This window comes from Schistocerca serialis, chromosome 3 (assembly GCF_023864345.2).
Source record: "Schistocerca serialis cubense isolate TAMUIC-IGC-003099 chromosome 3, iqSchSeri2.2, whole genome shotgun sequence".
Taxonomy (NCBI): domain Eukaryota; kingdom Metazoa; phylum Arthropoda; class Insecta; order Orthoptera; family Acrididae; genus Schistocerca; species Schistocerca serialis.
Window position 1 is genome coordinate 772,632,396 of NC_064640.1, and position 22,815 is coordinate 772,655,210.

The 22,815-nt window shown below is 43.1% G+C and overlaps 1 protein-coding gene across 1 annotated transcript in view; it reads right to left on the minus strand.

The window, feature by feature from the left end:
- The window catches only part of LOC126471218 (putative cyclin-dependent serine/threonine-protein kinase DDB_G0272797/DDB_G0274007), a gene marked incomplete at its 3' end in the record, with an annotated part of 292,651 nt that overhangs the window by 156,475 nt on the left and 113,361 nt on the right, over window positions 1-22,815 (minus strand). The window contains exon 2 of the mRNA XM_050099341.1: window positions 4,860-4,898. The remainder of the gene's footprint in view (window positions 1-4,859; window positions 4,899-22,815) is intronic.

The following is a 22,815-nucleotide window of genomic DNA, read 5'->3' on the forward strand; positions in this document are numbered from 1 at the left end:
TGCTTTGTGTAAGGAGCGTAAACATTGGACGATTGAGCAGCGAAAAAACGTGTGGCGTGACGAATCACGGTACACAATGTACCGATCCGATGGCAGAGTATGGGTATGGCGAATGCCTGGTGAACATCATCTGCCAGCGTGCGTAGTGGCAACAGGAAAATTCGCCGGCCGGAGTGGCCGAGCGGTTCTAGGCGCTACAGTCTGGAACCGCGCGACTGCTACGGTCTCAGGTTCGAATCCTGCCTCGGGCATGGATGTATGTGATGTCCTTAGGTTAGTTAGGTTTAAGTAGTTCTAAGTTCTAGGGGACTGATGACCTCAGAAGTTAAGTCCCATAGTGCTCAGGGCCATTTGAACCAGTAAAATGCGGAGGCGGTGGTGTTATGGTGTGATCGTGTTTTTCATGGAGGGGCCTTGCACCCCTCGTTGTTTTCTGTGGCACTATCACAGCACAGCACAGCACGTTTTAAGCACCTTCTTGCTTCCCACTGTTGAAGAGCATTTCGGGGATGGTGACTGCATCTTTCAACACGATCGAGCATCTGTTCATAATGCACGGCCTGTAGCAGAGTGGTTACACGACAATGACATCCCTGTAATGTACTAGCCTGCACCGTGTCTTGACCTGAATCCTATAGAACACCTTTGGGATGTTTTGAAACGCCGATTTCGTGCCAGGCCTCACCGACCGACGTCTATACCTCTCGTCAGTGCAGCACTCCGTGAAGAATGGGTTGCCATTCCCGCAGAAACCTTCCAGCACCTGACTAAACGTATGCCTGCGAGATTGGAAGCTGTCATCAAGGCTAAGGGTGGGCCAACACCGTATTGAATTCCAGAATTACTGATGGAGGGCGCCACGAGCTTTTAACTCATTTTCAGCCAGGTGTCCGGATACTTTTAATCACACAGTGTAAGTCTTCACATGATACATAGGTGCTCCAAAGAGGAAAGTAATAACAGTGCGAGAAGGGGATAGGTTTCAGATACGTGAATGACTCTAAGAAGTTTTAAATAAGAGAACACAGTAATTTATTCCGGACGGCTAGAGTTCATCACAAAGTTATCGCCAGCAGTGCCACAGGGGAATGTGGTAAGATCGTTCTTGAAACGTCCTGGCATATTAAAACTGTGTGCCGGACTGAGACTCGAACTCGGTACCTGAGCCTTTCGCGGGCAAGTGCTCTACCGATTGAGCTACGACTCACGACACATCCGCACAGCTATACTACCTAATCTCCTACATTCCAAACTTCACAAATATTCTCCGGCGAAACTTGTGGGACTAAAACTCTTCTAAGAAAGGATATCGTGGAGACATGGGTCGTGCGTCGTGCTTGGGTAGCTCATGTGGTCGAGTACTTCCCCGCGAACGGCAAAGCTCCCGAGTTCGAGTCTCCGTACAGCACAAAATTTTTAATGTGCCAGGAAGTTTGATATTAACGCATACTCTGCTGCAGAGTGAAAAATTCATTCTCAGGACTGTTCATGTTTTGCATATTCATAAACGATCTGTGGGATAGCATGAGCAGCAGTAATCTGAATCTGTTTGCTAATGACGCTGTAGTTAATGGGAACGGATTGTAGGAGAGTACAGGATGACTTGGACAGAATTTCTATTTGATGCTCTAACTGTCGAAAAATGTAAAGTAATGCACATTAAGAAGAAAAACAATCCTGTAATGTTCCAATACCGCATTAGTGGTGAGCTCCTTGACACAGTAAGGTCGATTAAATATCCAGGCGTAACGTTGGAAAGTCACATGAAATGGAATGGGCGCGCAAGGTCTGTACTACGGAAGACTCATCTATAAATGACATTACCTACGGAACACTAGCACGACCCATTCTTGAGTCCTGCTCGAGTGTGTATCATATCCATTAGGTCGGATTAAAGCAAGACCTAGCATCAATTCAGGGGTGTGATGCTAGATTAGTTACTGGTAGCTTGGATCAACACCCGTGTTTCAAATGGGAATCCCCGGAGGGAAAAGACGTTCTTTTCGTGAAACATTACTGAGAAATTTTAGCGAACCAGCATTTATTACAGTCTTCAGAACCACCCTACTGCCACCAAAATACAGCTCTTGTAGGGACCACGAAGATAAGATAAATCGGGGGTCGCAATGAAGCATATGGACAGTTGCTTTTCCCTCGCTCCACTTGCGAGTGGAACACGAAAGGGAAGGGCTAACAGTACAAAGTATCATCTGCCACGAACCATATGGTAGCTTGGGTGTATGACGTAGACGTAGATAATAACAGCAACAATAACCCTGCTAGTACTCATTTTCTTGCATCCGACTTTCTTATGGTAAACACAAACATTTTATTTCCACAACGATTAGCTAATTTTGACCCTTTGACCACTATTATTGTATTTACCATCAGACTTCGTGTCAAATATTCAAGAAATAAGAAGTAACAACAAGTAAGGCAAAGTACAACACAACAGCCTTCAGACAAGCGTGTGATTTTATTTCCTTTAAATGAATGAAGCTCAGTCACGGCTCCAACAATAGCTACTATGGATAAATTATGTAACAAAATAAATGGCCTAGGTACACCACACAAAAAAATGCGTTATATTATAAGGGGCGTTCCAAAAGAAACGAGCCGGTGGCCTACTTACAGAAACCAGTATCTGTATGTTAGGAGTATTGAGCCTGGCTGTTGATACACCTGTCCCACTATGAGACAAGGCGTTGAATGGCTGTCTCATAAAATTCCGCGATGTTAATCAGCTCCTCACGTACAGCTGGACGTCGTCGTCCACACGAGTGCAGGAAAGGTTACGCTGACGTTCTTCTTTGACCAAAATGGCCCCCTTCTGATTCACTTCCTGCAGCAGGGGACAACAGTGAATGCCCAGCGTTACTCGCACAACTTTACTACCCTTCGCCAAGCGATCAAATCAAAACGACCAGGCAATCTCACCAAGGGGTCATTCTGCTCCACGACAATGCAAAGCCACATACGTCCAACACAGTCGCGGCACTCCTGCAAAAATTCAAATGGGAGGTTCTAGGCCACCCTCCATACAGTTCGGACCTTTCCACCGTGATTATGCCATTTTTGGTCCCCTTAAAAAGGCTCTGAGGGGCAAATAATTCACCTCGGACGACGACGTCCAGCTCTACGTGCGGAACTGGTTAACATTGCAGAACCGGGAATTTTATGAGACAGCTATTCACCGCCTTGTGTCACAGTGGGATAAATGTCTCAACAGCCAGGGTCAATACTTCTAACATACATCTACATCCATACTCCGCAAGCCACCTAACGGTGGGTGGCGGAGGCTATCATGAGTACCTCTAGCTGTTTTCCCTTCTATTCCAGTCTCGTATTGTTCGTGGAAAGAGGATTGTCGGTATGCCTCTGTGTGGGCTCTAATCTCTCTGATTTTATCCTCATGGTCTCTTCACGAGATATAAGTAGGAGGGAGCAATATACTGCTTGACTCCTCGGTGAAGGTATGTTCTCGAAACTTCAACAAAATCCCGTACCGAGCTACTGAGCGTCTCTCCTGCAGAGTCTTCCACTGGAGGTCATCTATCATCTCCGTAACGCTTTCGCGATTACTAAATGATCCTGTAACGAAGCGCGCTGCTCTCCGTTGGATCTTCTCTATCTCTTCTATCGACCCTTTTTGGTACAGATCCCACACTGCTGAGCAGTATTCAAGAAGTGGACGAACAAGCGTACTGTAACCTACTTCCATACAGGTACTGGTTTCTGTAATTATGCCTCCCGCTCGTTTCGTTTTGAACGTCCCTAATATTTCATTCGTCAAGATGCCATGGCCTGTACAGCGATGTGGGAGAGATCAACATGTAATAGCATCTCTAAGAAGGAACATCAGAAAAGTAGCTATGGTCATAAACTATATGTACACGAACACTCAACGTAATTCGCACTAAAGAACAGAAAATTCAAACGTCTTAAAATATTCCTGTCGAGTGGCGTAGTATCGTAAGTTCGCAGATGTTAGGCTTTACATCCAGAAACACGAAGTGCAAACTTCTTATTTGTTTGAAACATCACGTAATTTTCGTTATGATGCTAACCACCAGGTTGTTTCATACTGATTAAAGGAGCGAAATTAGCTAACCCCCAATTGGAATAATAAGTTACAGAATGAAATTTTCACTCTGCAGAGAAGTGTGCGCTGATATGAAACTTCCTGGCAAATTAAAACTGTGTGTCGGACAGAGACTCGAAGTCAGTACTTTGGCCTTTAGCGAGCAAATGCTCTACCGACTGAGTTCGAGTTCAATCCGGCACACAGTTTTAATCTGCCAGGAAGTTTCATATCAGCGCACAGTCTCCTGCAGAGTGACAATTTCCTTCTGGAAACATCCCCCACGGTGTGGCTAAGTCATGTCTCCGCAATATCCCTTCTTCAGGGAGTGCAAGTCTTCCTAGTTTCGCAGGACACTTCTGTGAAATTTGGAAGGCAGGAGACGAGCTACTGACGGATGTGAGGACAGGTCGTGAGTCGTGCTTGGGTAGCTCAGTTGGTAGAGCACTTGCCTGCGAAAGACAGAGGTCCCGAGTTCGAATCTCGGTCCGGCCCACAGTTTTAATCTGCCGGGAAGGCTCAAAAAATACGTTAGTTTCACGTAAAATGTCTGTAGCTGGGAAACTAATCCTTCCAAGAAATTGATTTAAATGATAATGAAAATAATAATAATAATAATAATAATAATAATAATAATAATGCAATATAACACATACCATACAGTTAAAAGGAAGTGACGCTTGATGAAGGTCCGCGTCACTTTCCATTTTTAACCAGACTTAACGTCTGAGAAAGTAAAGAAATAATAATAATAATACTTTATTTGAAAAGTACTTACTTTAAAGGTCACTAAACGAATAACCTCTGCTGCTTGGTCCTGCAAAAGTAAAAAAAAAAACTGTTTTAGATACACAACATAAAATGAGTTACACAGCAAAAATAATCAAAAAATGAAGCAGCTGATACCGCAGGTGAGTCATTTGAACATTACAACAGAATTTTTACGATACGGATAATCAATCAAAATCAAAAGGCAGGAAATACCTATACATGTATTGTATGAGTAACAAGTGGTGTCATAGTAAAGGTACAGAACTCTTGTATCCAGGCACAAAATAGATTTAGGTTTCCGTATATTCTGCGACGGGTAAGGCCACACTATGCTAGTGGGAAGTGATATATTGTACAGCTACCACACGCGGGAACTCCCGAGCGCGCATTCAGGGCTAAACGCACACTCAAAAATGCTCCGAAAAGCGGAAATGGAGCAGTGCTTATCGAGCAAGACGTAGAAGGAGGCAGTAAAATGAAAAGAGAAGAATTCTGGCACGAGAAAGCATCAGTAGAGGAGATTTGCGTGGAACCTTCAAACAGCTTCTTATGCGAGGGTTCCTCAGCAGGTAAGTTACACATTATTATGGCAGGCCATGTAACTTTCATCGAATGCTGCACTACAAATCAAAGTGTCACAAATACACGACACCATTTTTCAACATAGCACCAAGTCTCAGCGAATAACGGTCAGAACGTTCTATCAATCGCTCTGTTCTCCAACGACAGAAATCCGCTCATTGATCACGGAACCGTTCTAGAACCGCTGTGCGAACGTCCATCTCATGGTGCAAGATCTAAACTTCCCGATGGTCATCATCCACATCTCTTCGGGTTTGGTCAAATTGTTGGCACCGTTTCACAATGGCTAACCGCGACATTGCAATTGGTCCATATACCGCCAGAATTTCAAGGTGAATCTATGTCCTATTTAGACGTTATGCTCACAAGAATCGTACTGTCCCACGCTGGAGGACATTTCCAGTTGCCACGCCATTTCATTCCCACACTGCGAAGAGCGTGTTACCCTAACGCAGCAGAACTGTCTTTGCTGGTAACTCGGAACATGTACTCTCATCAGACAATGTGCCACTCTTCTCGCGGAATAATCTTAGCGTCAGACGACATGTGTCACTTTCTAAAGTCATAATGCAGGACTAGCAGTTGAATACGTTCCCATGCTGACAGTGTAATAAGTTGCGTTAGTTTTAATTATAAAAGCGAAGTACTTAATATAGTGTGTCACTTCAGCCATTTCTGTAAATTGAAAAAAAAAATAAAATAAAATAAAACCTAAACTGGAGGTAATGTTATACCTTTTTGCTAATAGGCATAGTTTAAACTAGCTATTGCTCTAGGACTTGCCTGCAAATGGCAATGGATCTGGGTTCGAATCACGGCCCGTTCACTGTCATCATACACTGAAGCGCTAAAGAAACTGGTATATGCGTGCGTATTCAAATACAGAGAGATGTAAACAGGCAGAATATGGCGCTGCGGTAGGCAACGCCTATATAAGACAAGTGTCTCGAGCAGTTGTTAGATCTGTTACTACTGCTAAAATGGCAGGTTATCAAGATTTAAGCGAGTTTGAACGTGGTGCTATAGTCGGTGCACGAGCGACGGTACACAGCATCTCCAAGGTAACGATGAAGTGGGGATTTTCTGTACGACCATTTCACGAGTGTGCCGTGAATATCAGGAATACGGTGAAACATCAAGTCTCCTACATCATTGCGGCCGGAAAAAGATCCTGCAAGAACGGGACCAACGACGACTGAAGAGAATCGTTCAACGTGACAGAAGTGCAACAATTCCGCAAATTGCTGCACATTTCAATGCTGAGCCATCACCAAGAGTCAGCGTGCGAACCATTCAACGAAACGTCATCGATATGGGCTCTCGGAGCCGAAGGCCCACTTGTGTACCCGTGATGACTGCACGACACACAGCTTTACGCCTCACCAGGGCCCGTCAACTCCGAAAATGGACTGTTGATGATGGGAACATGTTGCCTGGTCAGACAACTATCCTTTGAAAATGGATCGAGCGGATGGACTTATACGGGTATGGAGAGAACCTCAGGAATCCATGGACCCTGCTTATCACGCGGGCACTGTTCAAGCTGGTGGAGGCTCTGTAATGGTGTGGGACGTGTGCAGCTGGACCGCTGTGGGGCCTCTGATACGTCTAGATACGACTCTGACAGGCGACAAGTACGTAAACATCCTGTCTGATCATCTGCATCCATTCATATCCATCGTGCATTCCAACGGGCTTGGGAAATTACAGCAGGACAATGCGACACCTCATACCTCCAGGATTGCTACAGAGTGGCTCCAGAAACAAATTTCTGATTTAAACATTTTCGCTGCCCACCAAACTCCCCAGACATGCACATTACTGAGCATATTTGGAATGCTTTGCAACGTGCCGTTCAGAAGAGATCTCCACCCTCTCACACTCTTACGGATTTATGGACAGCCCTGCAGGATTCATGGTGCCAATTCCCTCCAGCACTACTCCATACATTAGTCGAGTTCATGCCACGTCGTGTTGCGGCACTTCTGAGTGCTCGCAGGGCCTCTACAGGGTATTAGGCACGTGTACCAGTTTCATTGGCTGTTCAGTGTACGATGTGTGGCGGAAGGCACGTAATATATCAGTCTCAGTGTCCCTCTTTTCCTGTTCCATTCGAGTTTGGTAAGCGGGAAGGATACTATTGATGCTCTTACACGTGAGCCCGAATCCTGATCGTTACGCAAGATATGTATGCTTCTTCATCCATTTTACATGGGCTCTTCAAATTTTATGTAGCACAAGGTCTTTCTAGCAAAGTTTCGCATCGCAGTTCGTTGAGCATTTCTGTAACTCTCTCACACTGACTAAACTACCCCGCAATGAGTAGTGTAGCTCTTCTTACAATCTTTCCCATCTATTCCGTTACTCCAATACTGCACGGGTGTTAGACCAACCAACAGTACTGTTCAGCATGACCTTACCTTAAACGGGGCTGGATGGTTGTGACATTTGACTCATTGAGTATCTGTACTCAAACCAAACACTGTCATTGTGCTAGCTGGACTGCAGGTAGCATTTTGAAATTCACGAGTGATTTCTTCCGCTGATTTGATGTGATATTTTACAAGCACCTTCCGGAATGCTCGATGGTCCGTGTCTGCCTGGTCTTGGGTTAGCTGTGGTTGTTCCTTCGCGTTTTCACTTCACAATTACATTACCAACAGTGGACTAGGCCCTGATGGATTTGCCACGTTACATCCAGTGACTAATCCACGTCCACCGTCACTACGCTCTTCTAACCCATTCTGTTGTTACTGCTTCTTTACTGCCAAATCAATACTCCCCGCCTCCTTTTTACTGGCGGGTCCGCATCACGAGACCACTAAAGATCAATTCCGCATTACACAGGGGTGCCCGGATACTTTTGATCAAGATAGGGTATGCAGGGTGGTCACAAAGAGTCTGTAAAGCTTGCAAGGGTGTTGCAGGGGAGACTCTGCTGGGAAGTGATTGTTGAGAAAAAATTCGATACGTTGCGCCGTTTCCGAGATATTTAGCACCGACGTTAGCCGATCAGGTCGTCGCGCACGCAGATTCAAGCAGCCTCCCAGAGTGTGTCGCCAGACTCGTTCTTCGTTTGGTTTCCTCACACGCAACAAACGTAGCTTTCGTTCACCTAGCTTAAATTCATCACTTCTGAAAAACGCACATTTTAACTTTAACTGGTAACGAGTATTCTAACAAGTGATAACTCAGAGATCCACAGATGTGTGTGCCTTACCACATTTTAGCGTGTGCGATCTGATTGGTAAAACTGAATGCCAGACACCTCGGAAACAGCGCAACGCATCGAATTGTTTTCATAACAATTATTTCTCCGCCGCCTTTACAAGCTTTTCAGACTGTTTCTGACCACCCCGCATAAATGCTGATATATCAGATGAACTAGAAAAATCGAACTGCTCGGCAACAATCTATATTCTACTACGCTGTTGATCAAGTTCGAAACAGCTAGGGTCAAATCTCTCTTTTACAGAGAAAGACTGTCGTACACAGCTAAGGTTTGTGAAGCCACATTCGCTAATTATTGTGTACAGTAATGGTTGGGTATCTTCACTCATTCGACAGTTTTGTAGTCGGTTCTACATTCTGAAACTGCAAAAACTTTCCTCCACTGGTAACCTTGTAATTTTTTCCTCTAAACGCGTGATCTAGATGAACGTAATAGAATAGTTTGCATTACATTAGTTTTCATGGACAAGATTTTTAAACGTGTCCCCTCCCCCTCACGACTGATGACATTTGCAAGTAAATCGTTCTGCCTCTCTATGAATAATATTACGGCGGTATTGATAATCTCGTCGCGAACGCTTGCGTGTGTGCGTGTAAGATTCGGCCACGAACGCAGCTAATTCCAGACTTCTTGATCGAAAAATATACCCGACCTTCTGATTGGAAGCTTTTTGGTATTTTATTGCGGAGAACAGGAACAATTTATTCTCCTAATTTGTCTCCAATCAGCAGTGTCCATTGTCTTCTGTCTATTTGCGATCGATTTCGAAGCTCTGAGGCTTCACCTTTAGCCCTTCATTGCTCGCGCAGATGACACTCGTTATCCACATCATTTTCCTGCTCTATTTTGTCTCACTGAGGTACCGGGTGATCAAAAAGTCAGTATAAATTTGAAAACTGAATAAATCACGGAATAATGTAGATAGAGAGGTACAAATTGACACCCATGCTTGGAATGACATGGGGTTTTATTAAACCCAAAAAAATACAAAAGTTCAAAAATGTGAGACAGATGGCGCGTCATCTGATCAGAATAGCAATAATTAGCATAACAAAGTAAGACAAAGCGAAGATGATGTTCTTTACAGGAAATGCTCAATATGTCCACCATCATTCGTCAACAATAGCTGTAGTCGACGAATAATGTTGTGAACAGCACTGTAAAGCATGTCCGGAGTTATGGTGAGGCATTGGCGTCCCTAGAGATGTCGGTCGATCACGATACACTAGCCATTTCAGGTAACCCCACAGCCAATAATCGCACGGACTGAGGTCTGGGGACCTGGGAGGCCAAGCATGACGAAAGTGGCGGCTGAGCACACGATCATCACCTAACGACGCGCGCAAGAGATGTTTCACGCGTCTAGCAATATGGGGTGGAGCGCCGTCCTGCATAAAGATCGTACGTTCCAGCAGGTGTTTATCAGCCAGGCTTGGGATGATGCGATTCTGTAACATATCGGCGTACCTTTCACCCGTCACGGTAGCAGTTACTGACGTTTTACTGTCCAGCGCCATCTGTCGTACATTTTGTGAAATTTGTTTTTTTGGTTCTAATAAAACCCCATGTCATTCCAAGCATGTGTGTCAATTTTTACCTCTCTATCTATTATTCCGTGGTTTATTAAGTTTGTAATTTATACTAACTTTTTGATCACCATGTATATTGAGTTCGCGCCATTTTCAGTACCTTTCCGTTAACTCTCCATCCGTTAGCTGCAGACATTATTGGCTTTCAGTTAACGCACGTTGCATTGTTTAGGAAACATTATTATAGTCTGGAGAACACTGGTCATTCGCACGATCTCTGCTGTTACAATCTGAAACAAAGTAAGGGTATTTTACTTTTTTTTTCATAGAGATAATCAGATTTTCATGTGCGTAATTTTCAGCGAATCGAAATTAACTGCAATTAATTTGCCTCTTACCTAGAGTAATTACCGAAGAAAGCTAAATATTCTCTGAGTTTTAGTTTGTGGGATAAATATCGAAGGTAAAAAAACCTAGAACGAGCTTTGGTAGAGATCCTGATATATGGCTTTGAATGGTTCCATGAGCTGAGTGATGGAGATCCTGAAAGTGATATTGCTAATTCAGAGAACTAGGATTGGGTACATGAGATTTAGGAACAGATCATGAAGTGTCAGGAAATGATGAATTTGAATCACATAAAAGTATACAGAAGGACGTATTTCTTCTAGGAAGAGATGCAATAACTAAATGGAGGGAAAGTAAATATCCTACCAATGTCTTGTAATATTATTACACATCTACCTGGATCCAAAAATGAAGATGGTATAAGAAAGACAGAAACAGCTATTCTGAAGTTATCATTGAATGAAAATATAATTCGCATTATTGACGATGTACTAATATTTACATCAATTAAGTTCGTGGCGATTTTTCTAGGGAACGGATGCTAAAGAAACAGATGTTACAAAGATCAGAACTGTCATTTGTTTTTAATATCCGTATGTATCTCTGAGACGCTCTATAAAAAATTTATCGAAGTTGTGGGAGAGCTCAAAGTGCAATGGACTTGAATCGTGTTACTTTTGCATGAGTGAAAACAATTCGGGTTGGTCTCGAGATATCTTAAGTTTGACAGTATCGTTGACAGAGGTGCTCACAGAGAGACTGACAAGTTGGCTGCTATCACAGAGGTACTGGAGCTATTTATAAACAATTGCCAAAAATATTTCTCACCGAGTTCGTATTAAATGTATTATATTTAGATTTAAATAAAACACTCCTAAAACCATTCACGGAAACCTTCGAAGTGTCCAAATACACCGTTAATGTAGTGGATGACAGCTGTCATCCGCGCAAGTGACCTAGTCAGGAATTAACGTTATGTTGCCTTGTACTCTTTGGATGGGCGTAGTTACCGCTTTGAAACAAATCAAATGGTTCGAATGGCTCTGAGCACTATGGGACTTAACTTCTGAGGTCATCAGTCCCCTAGGACTTAGAACTACTTAAACCTAACTAACCTAATGACACCACACACATCCATGCCCGAGGCAGGATGGGGTCGCGCGGTTCCAGACTGTAGCGCCTAGAACCGCTCGGCGCTTTGAAACAAACGCATATTTTGTTGTGATCCGCAAGTTTCGTGAAACGGTAATTTTTCGGAGATTAGTGTTAGAACAAAATCTTATTAAATAACAGCATATACGGGGTTCGTGACTTAACATCATCCACTGCCCAGAATGCTCGCCTCTGAATAGAAACCATCTTTTGCGCATAAACTTAGTTTTCCCAAAATATTATCTCATACGACGAGGATGACTGCTTAGTTGCAATTCTAACAGTACGTTCCACCAACAGGTGTTTATCACAAACCTAAGCAATTGTAAATGAGTAAGATGTTAAGAAATTTTGTTTCCCGTCTTCTTTTTTAATCTCTCCTGTTTGCTTCTGAAGGGAGAGGGTGGGATGATAAAAAAACCTTCCGCCCTTTCGTTGTCGCCAGCCGTGACATGACGCGTTCTTACAACTTCCCATCCCTTCTCTAGATTGTCGTACAGATGACAAAATGGTAGGTATCGAAATAGACGACAGAGGGATAGAGAAACAATTAAAATCGCTCAAAAGAGGAAAGGCCGCAGGACCTTATGGTATACCAGTTCGATTTTACACAGAGTACGCGAAGGAACTTGCCCCCCTTCTTGCAGTGGTGTACCGTAGGTCTCTAGAAGAGCGTAGCGTTCCAAAGGATTGGAAAAGGGCACAGGTCATCCCCGTTTTCAAGAAGGGACGTCGAACAGATGTGCAGAACTATAGACCTATATATCTAAAGTCGATCAGTTGTAGAATTTTGGAACACGTATTATGTTCGAGTATAATGACTTTTCTGGAGACTAGAAATCTACTCTGTAGAAATCAGCATGGATTTCGAAAAAGACGATCGTGTGAAACCCAGCTCGCGCTATTCGTCCACGAGACTCAGAGGGCCATAGACACGGGTTCCCAGGTAGCCGTCGTGTTTCTTGACTTCCGCAAGGCGTTTGATACAGTCCCCCACAATCGTTTAATGAACAAAGTAAGAGCATATGGACTATCAGACCAATTGTGTGATTAGATTGTAGCGTTCCTATATAACAGAACGCAGCATGTCATTCTCAATGGAGAGAAGTCTTCTGAAGTGAGAGTGATTTCGGGTGTGCCGCAGGGGAGTGTCATAGGACCGTTGCAATTCACAATATACATAAATGACCTTGTGGATGACATCGGAAGTTCACTGAGGCTTTTTGCAGATGATGCTGTGGTGTATCGAGAGGTTGCAACAATGGAAAATTGTACTGAAATGCAGGAGGATCTGCAGCGAATTGACGCATGGTGCAGGGGATGGCAATTGAATCTCAATGTAGACAAGTGTAATGTGCTGCGAATACATAGAAAGATAGATCCCTTATCATTTAGCTACAAAATAGCAGGTCAGCAACTGGAAGCAGTTAATTCCATAAATTATCTGGGAGTACGCATTAGGAGTGATTTAAAATGGAATGATCATATAAAGTTGATCGTTGGTAAAGCAGATGCCAGACAGATTCATTGGAAGAATCCTAAGGAAATGCAATCCGAAAACAAAGGAAGTAGGTTACAGTACGCTTGTTCGTCCACTGCTTGAATACTGCTCGGCATTGTGGGATTCGTACCAGATAGGGTTGATAGAAGAGATAGAGAAGATCCAACGGAGAGCAACGCGCTTCGTTACAGGATCATTTAGTAACCGCAAAAGCGTTACGGAGATGATAGATAAACTCCAGTGGAAGACTCTGCAGGAGAGACGCTCAGTAGTTCGGTACGGGCTTTTGTTAAAGTTTCGAGAACATACCTTCACCAAAGAGTCAAGCAGTATATTGCTCGCTCCTACGTATATCTCGCGAAGAGACCATGAGGATAAAATCAGAGAGATTAGAGCCCACACAGAAGCATACCGACAATCCTCCTTTCCACGAACAATACGAGACTGGAATAGAAGGGAGAACCGATAGAGGCACTCAAGGTACCCTCCGCCACACACCGTCAGGTGGCTTGCGGAGTATGGATGTTGATGTAGATGAGCTTCCATTACGTGAATAATTATTTTTCTCTGTTTTCTACTATTTGGCTTCCCCTTCAGAACCGAGATAACTGTTACAAACCCATAATCGCACAGGCTCCTCACTGACACTGTACTTGCTTCAATCCTCTCTCCAATTTTGTTGTCTTTGAACTTTTCTGTCCATTCTTTGTTTCTGCGCGAACTGCAAACTATTTCATGAATACACACACACACACACACACACACACACACACACACACACACACACACAGACAGAGAGGGAGAGAGAGAGAGAGAGAGAGAGAGAGAGAGAGAGAGAGAGAGAGAGAGAGAGTGTTATTCATGGTAACCATCAGTTACACGACGGAAGGTATACCCTGTAGTACTTGAATAAAGTACCTGCGAAGGCTGCGCATTCTAACGACGCGGCGCCCTCCCTCACCTCCGACGCGACTGCTAAAATCGAACGTTGGGTGCACGGGCTGCGCTGCCCCATTCAATCCTCTCCTGCTCGGCTACGGCGCAGGGCAGGCGCATTCCGGCTTACGCGCCCCTCTCCCTCCGCGAAAAGAGCCGCTTACAAGAGCGCCCGCTCACCTGACGCAACACCGACGGTCAATGGCCCTAACGAGTTCTTGAAACATCTCGCATCTTAAAGAGGAGCCATTCACAATTTCCGAGCAAAACTTTTCAATGGCACGTAAACACATCTTTGCACAAAAATGTAACGGTGGATTACGAAGATTGAGAGCTTTGTGAAAACATGCGCAGAGCTCCTCTCCATCTCTACAACTGAGAATAGCACCAAAAGAAATACAGAATTAACACTACTTCCAAGTATTACACGGTATCTTAAAGAGTACGTTTACCGAAGTATTAAATTACATGAGCTGCTGCAAAACGGGGTAGCGGAATTTCAAGACAAACGTTCTAAATCGGGAGTTCGCTTTTTTTCCTCTCCGGTATGCTATATCAAAGACCTCTGAGAATGCTCCCTGAGGTACACAATCGAAGCAACATGTTGCATCTTCATGCAAGACCAGCTGCATACAATTAGCAGAATCTTAAAAACAGAAAATAATTTTATTTCGTCATGGTTTAAAGTTCTGTGTTTGTCTAGAAATGAGGTGGAACCACGGTAGAAAAGGTCTTACATTTGGGAACTGTAGCAAAGATAAATTTCGGGTTCGATGTGTGTAGCAAGATATGCCGTTCGAGCAGTCTCATAGGAGAAACTCCTCATAGCACCCCCCCCCCCCCCCCCCCCCCCAGATTTAGTGGGAAGATGGCCTAGTGGATGACCCGCCAAAAACTGAACACAGATCAAGCATGAAAACAGGAAGAAGGTGGAATTGAACGTGAGTAAAGAAGCAAAATAGAAACAGTGAACGTCCAACCTCAAGATGTGCAACATCGAGAGCATTGCAAGAGTTACGGCGTCGTGGTTATGTGACGGTGTTGGACTGCGAAGCGAGAAATCCCTGCTAAAACTCCCTCTAGCCTCTTTTTTTTCACAAACTCAAGAAATGTCCGTCTGGTCATTGACGTGTGTGTTCTCCTCCTGTCGTCCTGGCAACTGTCATATTACACACTGCTTGTAGAACGTGAGTCATGCGGTAAGAATATATTACCGTCGCTAACAAATATGATGAACAGTGAGAGCAGGTAGGATACCGCATACAGCTCTCACAGATATGAAAACGACAAATAAACAGGTGTGAACTATGTTACAACACAGGAATTCAAGAGTCAAAACTTCCGAATCGAAATACAAGTCATAGCATGAGGCAGTTGTGTAGAACAAATAGAAGGTAAGTGAAACTTCCTAGCAGATTAAAAATGTGTGTCGGACCGAGACTCGAACTCGGGACCTTTGCCTTTCGCGGGCAAGTGCTCTACCAACTGAGCTACCCAAGCTTGGGTCGCCCGACAGGGCTTGAGTCGTGCTTGGGTAGCTCAGTTGGTAGAGCACTTGCCCGCGAAAGGCAAAGGTCCCGAGATCGAGTCTCGGTCCGGCACACAGTTTTAATCTGCCAGGAAGTTTCATATCAGCGCACACTCCGCTGTAGAGTGAAAATCTCATTCTAGAAGGTAAGTACTTGTGGAGGGTTTTTCGTTACACCTAGCTGTTGGAAACGGACTTTCAACCACGACACAGAAACAAATTTGAATACAGCGAACAGACACGTCAACGACCATACGTACAGCTCATAATTTTGTGATCAAATGGGACACGAGGGAGATTTGAACATGGATCTCCACCTTCGCAGTCCGACATCGCGACCACATAACCATGTAACTTGAGCTTGGACCGTTCACTGTTTCTATTTGCTTCTTTTTCCACAGTTCAGCACACAGTCTTTCTGTTTTCATGCTTGCTCTGTGTTCAGTTTTTGACGAGCTGTCCACTAGGCCATCTTACCACCATATCTGAGGAGGCGGGGGGGGGGGGGGGGGGGGGTGCAATGGGCCCTTCTTAGTGACACACACCAACACATAACGGAGCAGCGTTTTTCTCCCCGGAACAACTGCTGCCAAGCACGCACGCACTCTCTCTCTCTCTCTCTCTCTCTCTCTCTCTCTCTCTCTGTGTATGTGTGTGTGTGTGTGTGTGTGTGTGTGTGTGTGTGTGTGGTAAATAATGTCGGCAATACAAGTGAAATGTTGTCCTATTTGGTTACAAATATTTATTTTGAGCGTTGGCAAACTTTCATTCTTAAATGCAGCAGTTACTTCACACCACTTGATTCTCATCCATGTTATAATAAAAACTTCAGAGTGGCAACTCAGGGAACTTAAATTTTTTTCGTGTATATTTCTTTCATTAAATGATTTCTATTTGCACTTAGAACCACAAAAGCTGCGACAGTTCTTACGGTTGATATGCATACCAACCGTCCACCCGGTCTACGCACCTAATCTATTTGATTTCGGGAAGGATAATATCTTCGAAGGAGGTTGTACGTTAAGGTTCAGTAGCGTACCCACACACAAAAAAAACCATCACGTCACGGTATGCGCATAAGGCTAGAGTCGAAATCGAATGTAGAGGAAGAAATGTGAACGGCATACGTAAGTCTTGGCCGTAGCACGTAACTTGAGGAAGAAGAATGAACGTATGCATCGTGTCAGATGCGTTACGACAGCAACGAATCCCTCGAAATAGGGACGATCCGTTCGATGTTGAGACGCGGTCAGCTGACCCTAGAACACCTGTTTCATTTTACTGAGTGCCACTTCCGCTGGCTTTCTTCCGGCAACTAATCTCACTTTATTTATTGGCATCAGTCCGTCAAGCTACACAGCTAGCTTCTTTCGCAGCAGTAAACTGAACATTAAATATAACCATTAGACACTAAGATATAAAAACACATGTGTTAAAACATAGTGTTACACGAACGATGACGATTAATGAAGCTCCTATACACTCATTTTCATTGGTTTGATATTTGAATAGTTTTGGGTTGCGTAGTTGCTTTTCTGTTTTTTTTTTTAATTTACGGAGCAATGGTAGGTTCAGCAAATGGGAACTTAAAAGTTTTGTAAATAGTGTTTCGTTGTCAGCAATAAAACAGATGACAAAATGGGGAATGCGACTCCTAGTTTCTCAAATTCCTTCTATAGTTACTCTGTTTCCTCAAATTGCTTTAATTGCTAGAATGATGTGGGTAATTGTGGCTATTCGAAATTCTTTCTCGGTGCAATACGGATTGTGCTCAACAAAATGGCTCTGAGCACTATAGGACTCAACTGCTGAGGTCATTAGTCCCCTAGAACTTAGAACTAGTTAAACCTAACTAACCTAAGGACATCACAAACATCCATGCCCGAGACAGGATTCGAACCTGCGACCGTAGCGGTCTTGCGGTTCCAGACTGCAGCGCCTTTAACTGCACGGCCACTTCGGCCGGCTTGTGCTCAACATTTACCCTCTAAAGAGGTTTTGGATAACATGAGTGTCTGAAGTGCATCCTAAAAGAGAAAAGCACTACTTTCGTGGTACGATGGGTTGCACCTGGGCATAAAATCTTTCTCTATCCGTTAGTGTGATGAGCCAGTAGGTGGGCCACTTGTAATGAACAAGTTTTTGAGTAAATGAGTAAAATCAGTGAAAAGTGGAACAATGCCTTGAAAACGACCGTTTATAATCCTCTCCTTCATTGCGGCATCTTCTTTGAGGTGAGTCCCAGAGGGCGCTTTAATCCATATTAAATTAATACCTTCACGTTTAGTCTTGGCAATCCAAAGTCAACGTTATATACGGTGAATCCAAACTTCACGGAAAAAATTTCGGAGTTTTTCAGGGGTGTTACCTGAGCATTCGGCGTAAAGAATCTGTGGTATCTGCTGGGTAATTGGATTTCGTTTGGTTTCTTACCCGCATTTACCTTTGTATCTGAACTGCACTGAACACACCTGCACAACAGTGTAAAAATGACAGCGGCTTGCGCTGTGCATCTTGTTTGGTAGCGAACTGTTTCCATTCACCCACGGTGTTTGCTGATGGCAACAGTAATGTCACCTTCACTCTTCGCGCTCAAGCTTGCATTTACTAACGGTCAGTTCTGTCTCGGGTTTGTTTTTTCGGCAATTGTATGTAAAAAAGGTACACAGCTGTGCGGATTGGTTCACTGAATGCAAGGATAGAGCGGAACAATGACGCTGAGTTGTTTAAGCTGGGACGGCAACCAAGTCAAAGTGCAGTGTCTAGTCGGAGGGTTGTTGCATTACTCCATGTTACGTGTTGTATGTTTTTATATTTGCGTATTACAAACTTTTTCCACTGCCGAGAAGGTATTTTCACAGAAAAAAGGTAAATGTGGTAAGAGACCGGGGAAATAGTAGCTACATTATTATTACGTAACGAGCACCAGAGACCACTGGTCCCTTGCACCAAAAGTAATCAGAGAGTTTCTCTGAAAAACTTTCCAAATTTTGTCAGTGGAGTACAGGTTCACCCTGTACACGAGAACGGTCTGCAAAGGAATCCACAGTAGTAGAATTCACCAATAACAACCTGAAGATGCAATGGTGTAACTCGGCAGAACCCCGAGAATAATTTAAATTACAAATCCCCCCAGAAAATCTACGATCTCTGTCATTTATCCCACCAGGCATTATAAACGAGGACAGGGTGATGAAGAGACGGCAGAGGGCTAACCAGATGCACTGTCCAAGTGTGTTATCTGTCACCTGTTAAAGGAGACACAGGCTGTTCTCAGCATCAGGTATTCAACAGCGGTTGTCAGTGGTACAGTCAGGTCCACTGAAACCGGCAAAGGGGCTGCAGGCGCGGACAGCTGTGCCAGAGCCTCATAACCTAACGGTTCTCGCTGTGACAGCGACCTGCTATCTTGAATGACACACTTATCAGGACAGTGTGTCAGTGGCGACCGGAAAGTGTGAACAGTGGTAAACATTCACAGGCATAACCACCCGGCCATTCACCTTCTAATCGTTGAAGTGTTCTATCCCCGTCACGGATTCTAAGCATATAGCCCTCACTGGTTACAACTCAATTTTACCTCTACCTCTTTCCCCCTTCTCCATCTCATTTCCAACTCATTTCCCTTACCCTACTTTGCATTCACTATTCACCGACTTACAATCGTCTTTATCTCCGCACCCTTAGCCACCCCCGCCCTCCCCCCACCTGCTAGACTCCATTTATATCATCAGCTCTCACACTACTCTGTCGTCTCACACACATACTTAAATAAAAACATATGAACACGAAGAAATAGACATAATATGGCAAACCAAACATCAAGAGAATGTTTTTTTTAGATAAGGTGAAAATCAAAACTAGCAGATGAGTTGGCACACACACACACACACACACACACACACACACACACACACACACAGCGCCTGCGCTTTTAGCCAAGATAATGTAAATAAATACTAGGGGTGCAATTAAAAAAATGTTCAAATGTGTGTGAAATCTTATGGGACTTAACTGCTAAGGTCATCAGTCCCTAAGCTTACACACTACTTAACCTAAATTATCCCAAGGACAAACACACACCCACGCCCGAGGGAGGACTCGAACCTCCGCCGGGACCAGCCGGGGTGCAATATTTTGTCGTATTTCACGTCAAGAAATGTTTAGTGCTAGAAGTCATCGTGATGCGTATTAGGCCAAAAAAATCAGTTCCAAACGCAGGAATACCTGGAAAATGAGCGAACAGGCTACATTTCCAAATGTAAGAGGAAATCAGACAAAAATGCTGTTATCATTTCGTAACTAAAGAAATCACATGAATATCTTTTGTTACAAAATGATTTTCGATCTAGAAAGCAAATCAAAATTGTAAATATGTTTCGTTCCGGACCACTGACGATGGTTTAAATCATTAAAACGATACGCGTATCGTAAATTACACGCATGTTTTTTTTAGTTGCGAAGACAGGTTTAAATATCTGTAATAAATGTAAAGCAATTACGGACATTACTGACACACAATGAAGAATTGTCCGTAAGTATATCCTCACACTACTCACCATCACTACTTATTGGTTACATTTATCAACTAAATTTGTTGTACTATGTGAGTCTCGTCTCTGGTGCAATGGTAAATTACAGGTGAGGCTGGCTGTGATTAAACAATAGGGCTGCGCTGATGTAGTCGTCTTGAAGGGAGACTTCTTCAGAGCTGCAGCAGAACTTGCAAAATTGAGGACCTGCATATACTTCCTGAATTCATAAAATGATATGCACTTGGTGTACCTTTGCCTCTGAAATTTTCTGCGTCTTCTGTTGCGCAAAGACCTACAGAATACTCTGAATAAAACGAAGGTGCAGTATAATTCACGCATTACACGATACGGACACGCATATTTCGCAAGATGGTTGCCTATTTATGCGAAGTTTTCTGAATTACTAGGATTCCTTTAGGAATCTGATTAAGAGAAAATATGAGACACGCTTATATAAACCTTTCTGGCTGTGACAAACGGGGACACACATAACGCCAAGGCGATCGCTACTGCTGTAGGGAAAACTCTAATGGAATAGGAATGGTACAACACGTGCAGACGTATCAGGCACATTTCGCCATTCAAAAGGTGTCGCCATATTCAAAGAAACAGAACAACAGAATTAAATATTACTATCTCTGTCTTGCACAAATATCCAATGAAGTCTAGAAACGTAACAGGGTAAAAGAGATGCCAGTGTGTTCAGTTTGAGCGTTATCGACATATTCCTCTAAGTTTAGCTTAGCAATCACTATGGAATATTTATGATATTACAAATGTAAAGCTAAAGCAAAGGAACTGACAACTCGTGAAATTGATTGAAATTTATGCACAGCCATTTTCGTCTGTCTCTATTAATAGATTGATCTGAGAATAGATTTTAGGAGCTTAACAGTTGTAACGCTTATAGAGATTACGATTACAGTTGTAAGACAGAGGGTAAAGCACAAAACTGTAACGGTTTTAATTCAGAAGAAGACAGAACTACGAAAAGGTTACCAGAGTTCGCCATTTTACTCTATGAAAAAACCAGAAGTGCGGAAAAAATGTGTTGCAGTATGGTCAGAAGTATGGAGCTTAAGAAGAAGCAGCGTAAAGGAGGGCGATGTTGATACACGTATTTATGAACATCGATGTATCATCCAACAGTGAATGTAGTGGATGACTTGAGGAACAAACCTTTACTCTCACGTCGATGGAAAAAAAAAAGTACAACTATTCGAAAGTTCCTACTAGGCAAGGATTACTTTGACGACTCTCAAAAATGAACACTGCAGTGTGACACGTATCAACGCCACGAGGAAGAAAATGGGAGTATTGCCTTTCTACCACAGGATTCTCCAAATGAAAACTACTGTCTTCAGGTCGCTGTTTTAGGTCTCACAGTAATGTAGTGGCAACGAAACAGTCCTTGTCTGTAACTATTGACAACCCTGCAAGGTGGCAGCTATTTTCGTTGCCAACAATGAGGAAAAAATTACCAATTTGTGGTACAAAAGGATTATCTCTTCATAGCTTAATTAGAGATTATACAATTAAACTAAACAATCTGTAAAGTCAATGACAGTACGAATAAATGCTGCACGAAATGGTTTTATGTTATGTCCGCTTGTCAAAAACATCGTCAGTAATGTGGAACTTAGCGATATTTACGAAGGAAAATGTGAAGTAATATTCTTAACGCACTGAATTTTTAAATTTTCTGTAACGAAACTACTTGGAAAAAAGAAACGAAATTGGTAATTTATGTGTATTTTCAATGAATAAGAATTTCTGGAACCAATCTGTCAACCACTGTACAGATTCACATGCAGAGTTCGAAAAATGGAATGCCGAGGGCTCCTACCAGATTCATTATACTTAATGAACGACACTTGTGTTAGTGTCTAGAAAATCATCAACTGAGTCTGCCGAATTCATGTCGACGGCGCACACCGTTGCAAGTATCTTCAGTATACAGTACTGGTGTAGCTCCTGCTTCGATAGCAATCACCTTGCATGATTTATATCTCTGCATAGAGGAAGATATCAACCAGTCCGTGACATGTCTGATTTTTATCAGGTACACTCTCTTGTGAACCAAAAGCTGTTACCACTGGTAGTTTCAATGGCGATGGTACCAACGTTACGCATAATTGAAACATAAGCATCAAACATAATTCTAAAAACTATATACTGCCTTTTTTATGATCGCCAAGTTCCTTGTTGGACTACGAAGTTTGGCTAAGAGATTGTCTTCCGGTACTGAATCGCACGTATAACAACATATAAATGGACATAAGCTTAAAATGATACAATTGATGATAAAAATTGCGAAGATTCTGAGAGTGAAAGCCATAGCTTGGAATCGGTTTCGAATTGTAATAGTTCAGATGTTTTTATTTAATCTCGACGAAGTGAACAGCAAGCTATATGATAAAAAAATCGTTTCTCCATTCACATTTTGGTTATCTGTCACTTGCTAAAGTCGCTTCATGTGAATCCCTATTCTTGTGCAACAGAGGCGGTACACCGTTCCCATTACCATCGATTTCGACAAAATATTAAGGTATAGCCTTTCTTCTTTCGTTCAGAATTCACGTATTTTCTAGAATAAAGGAGTATGCAATGAGAACTGCTT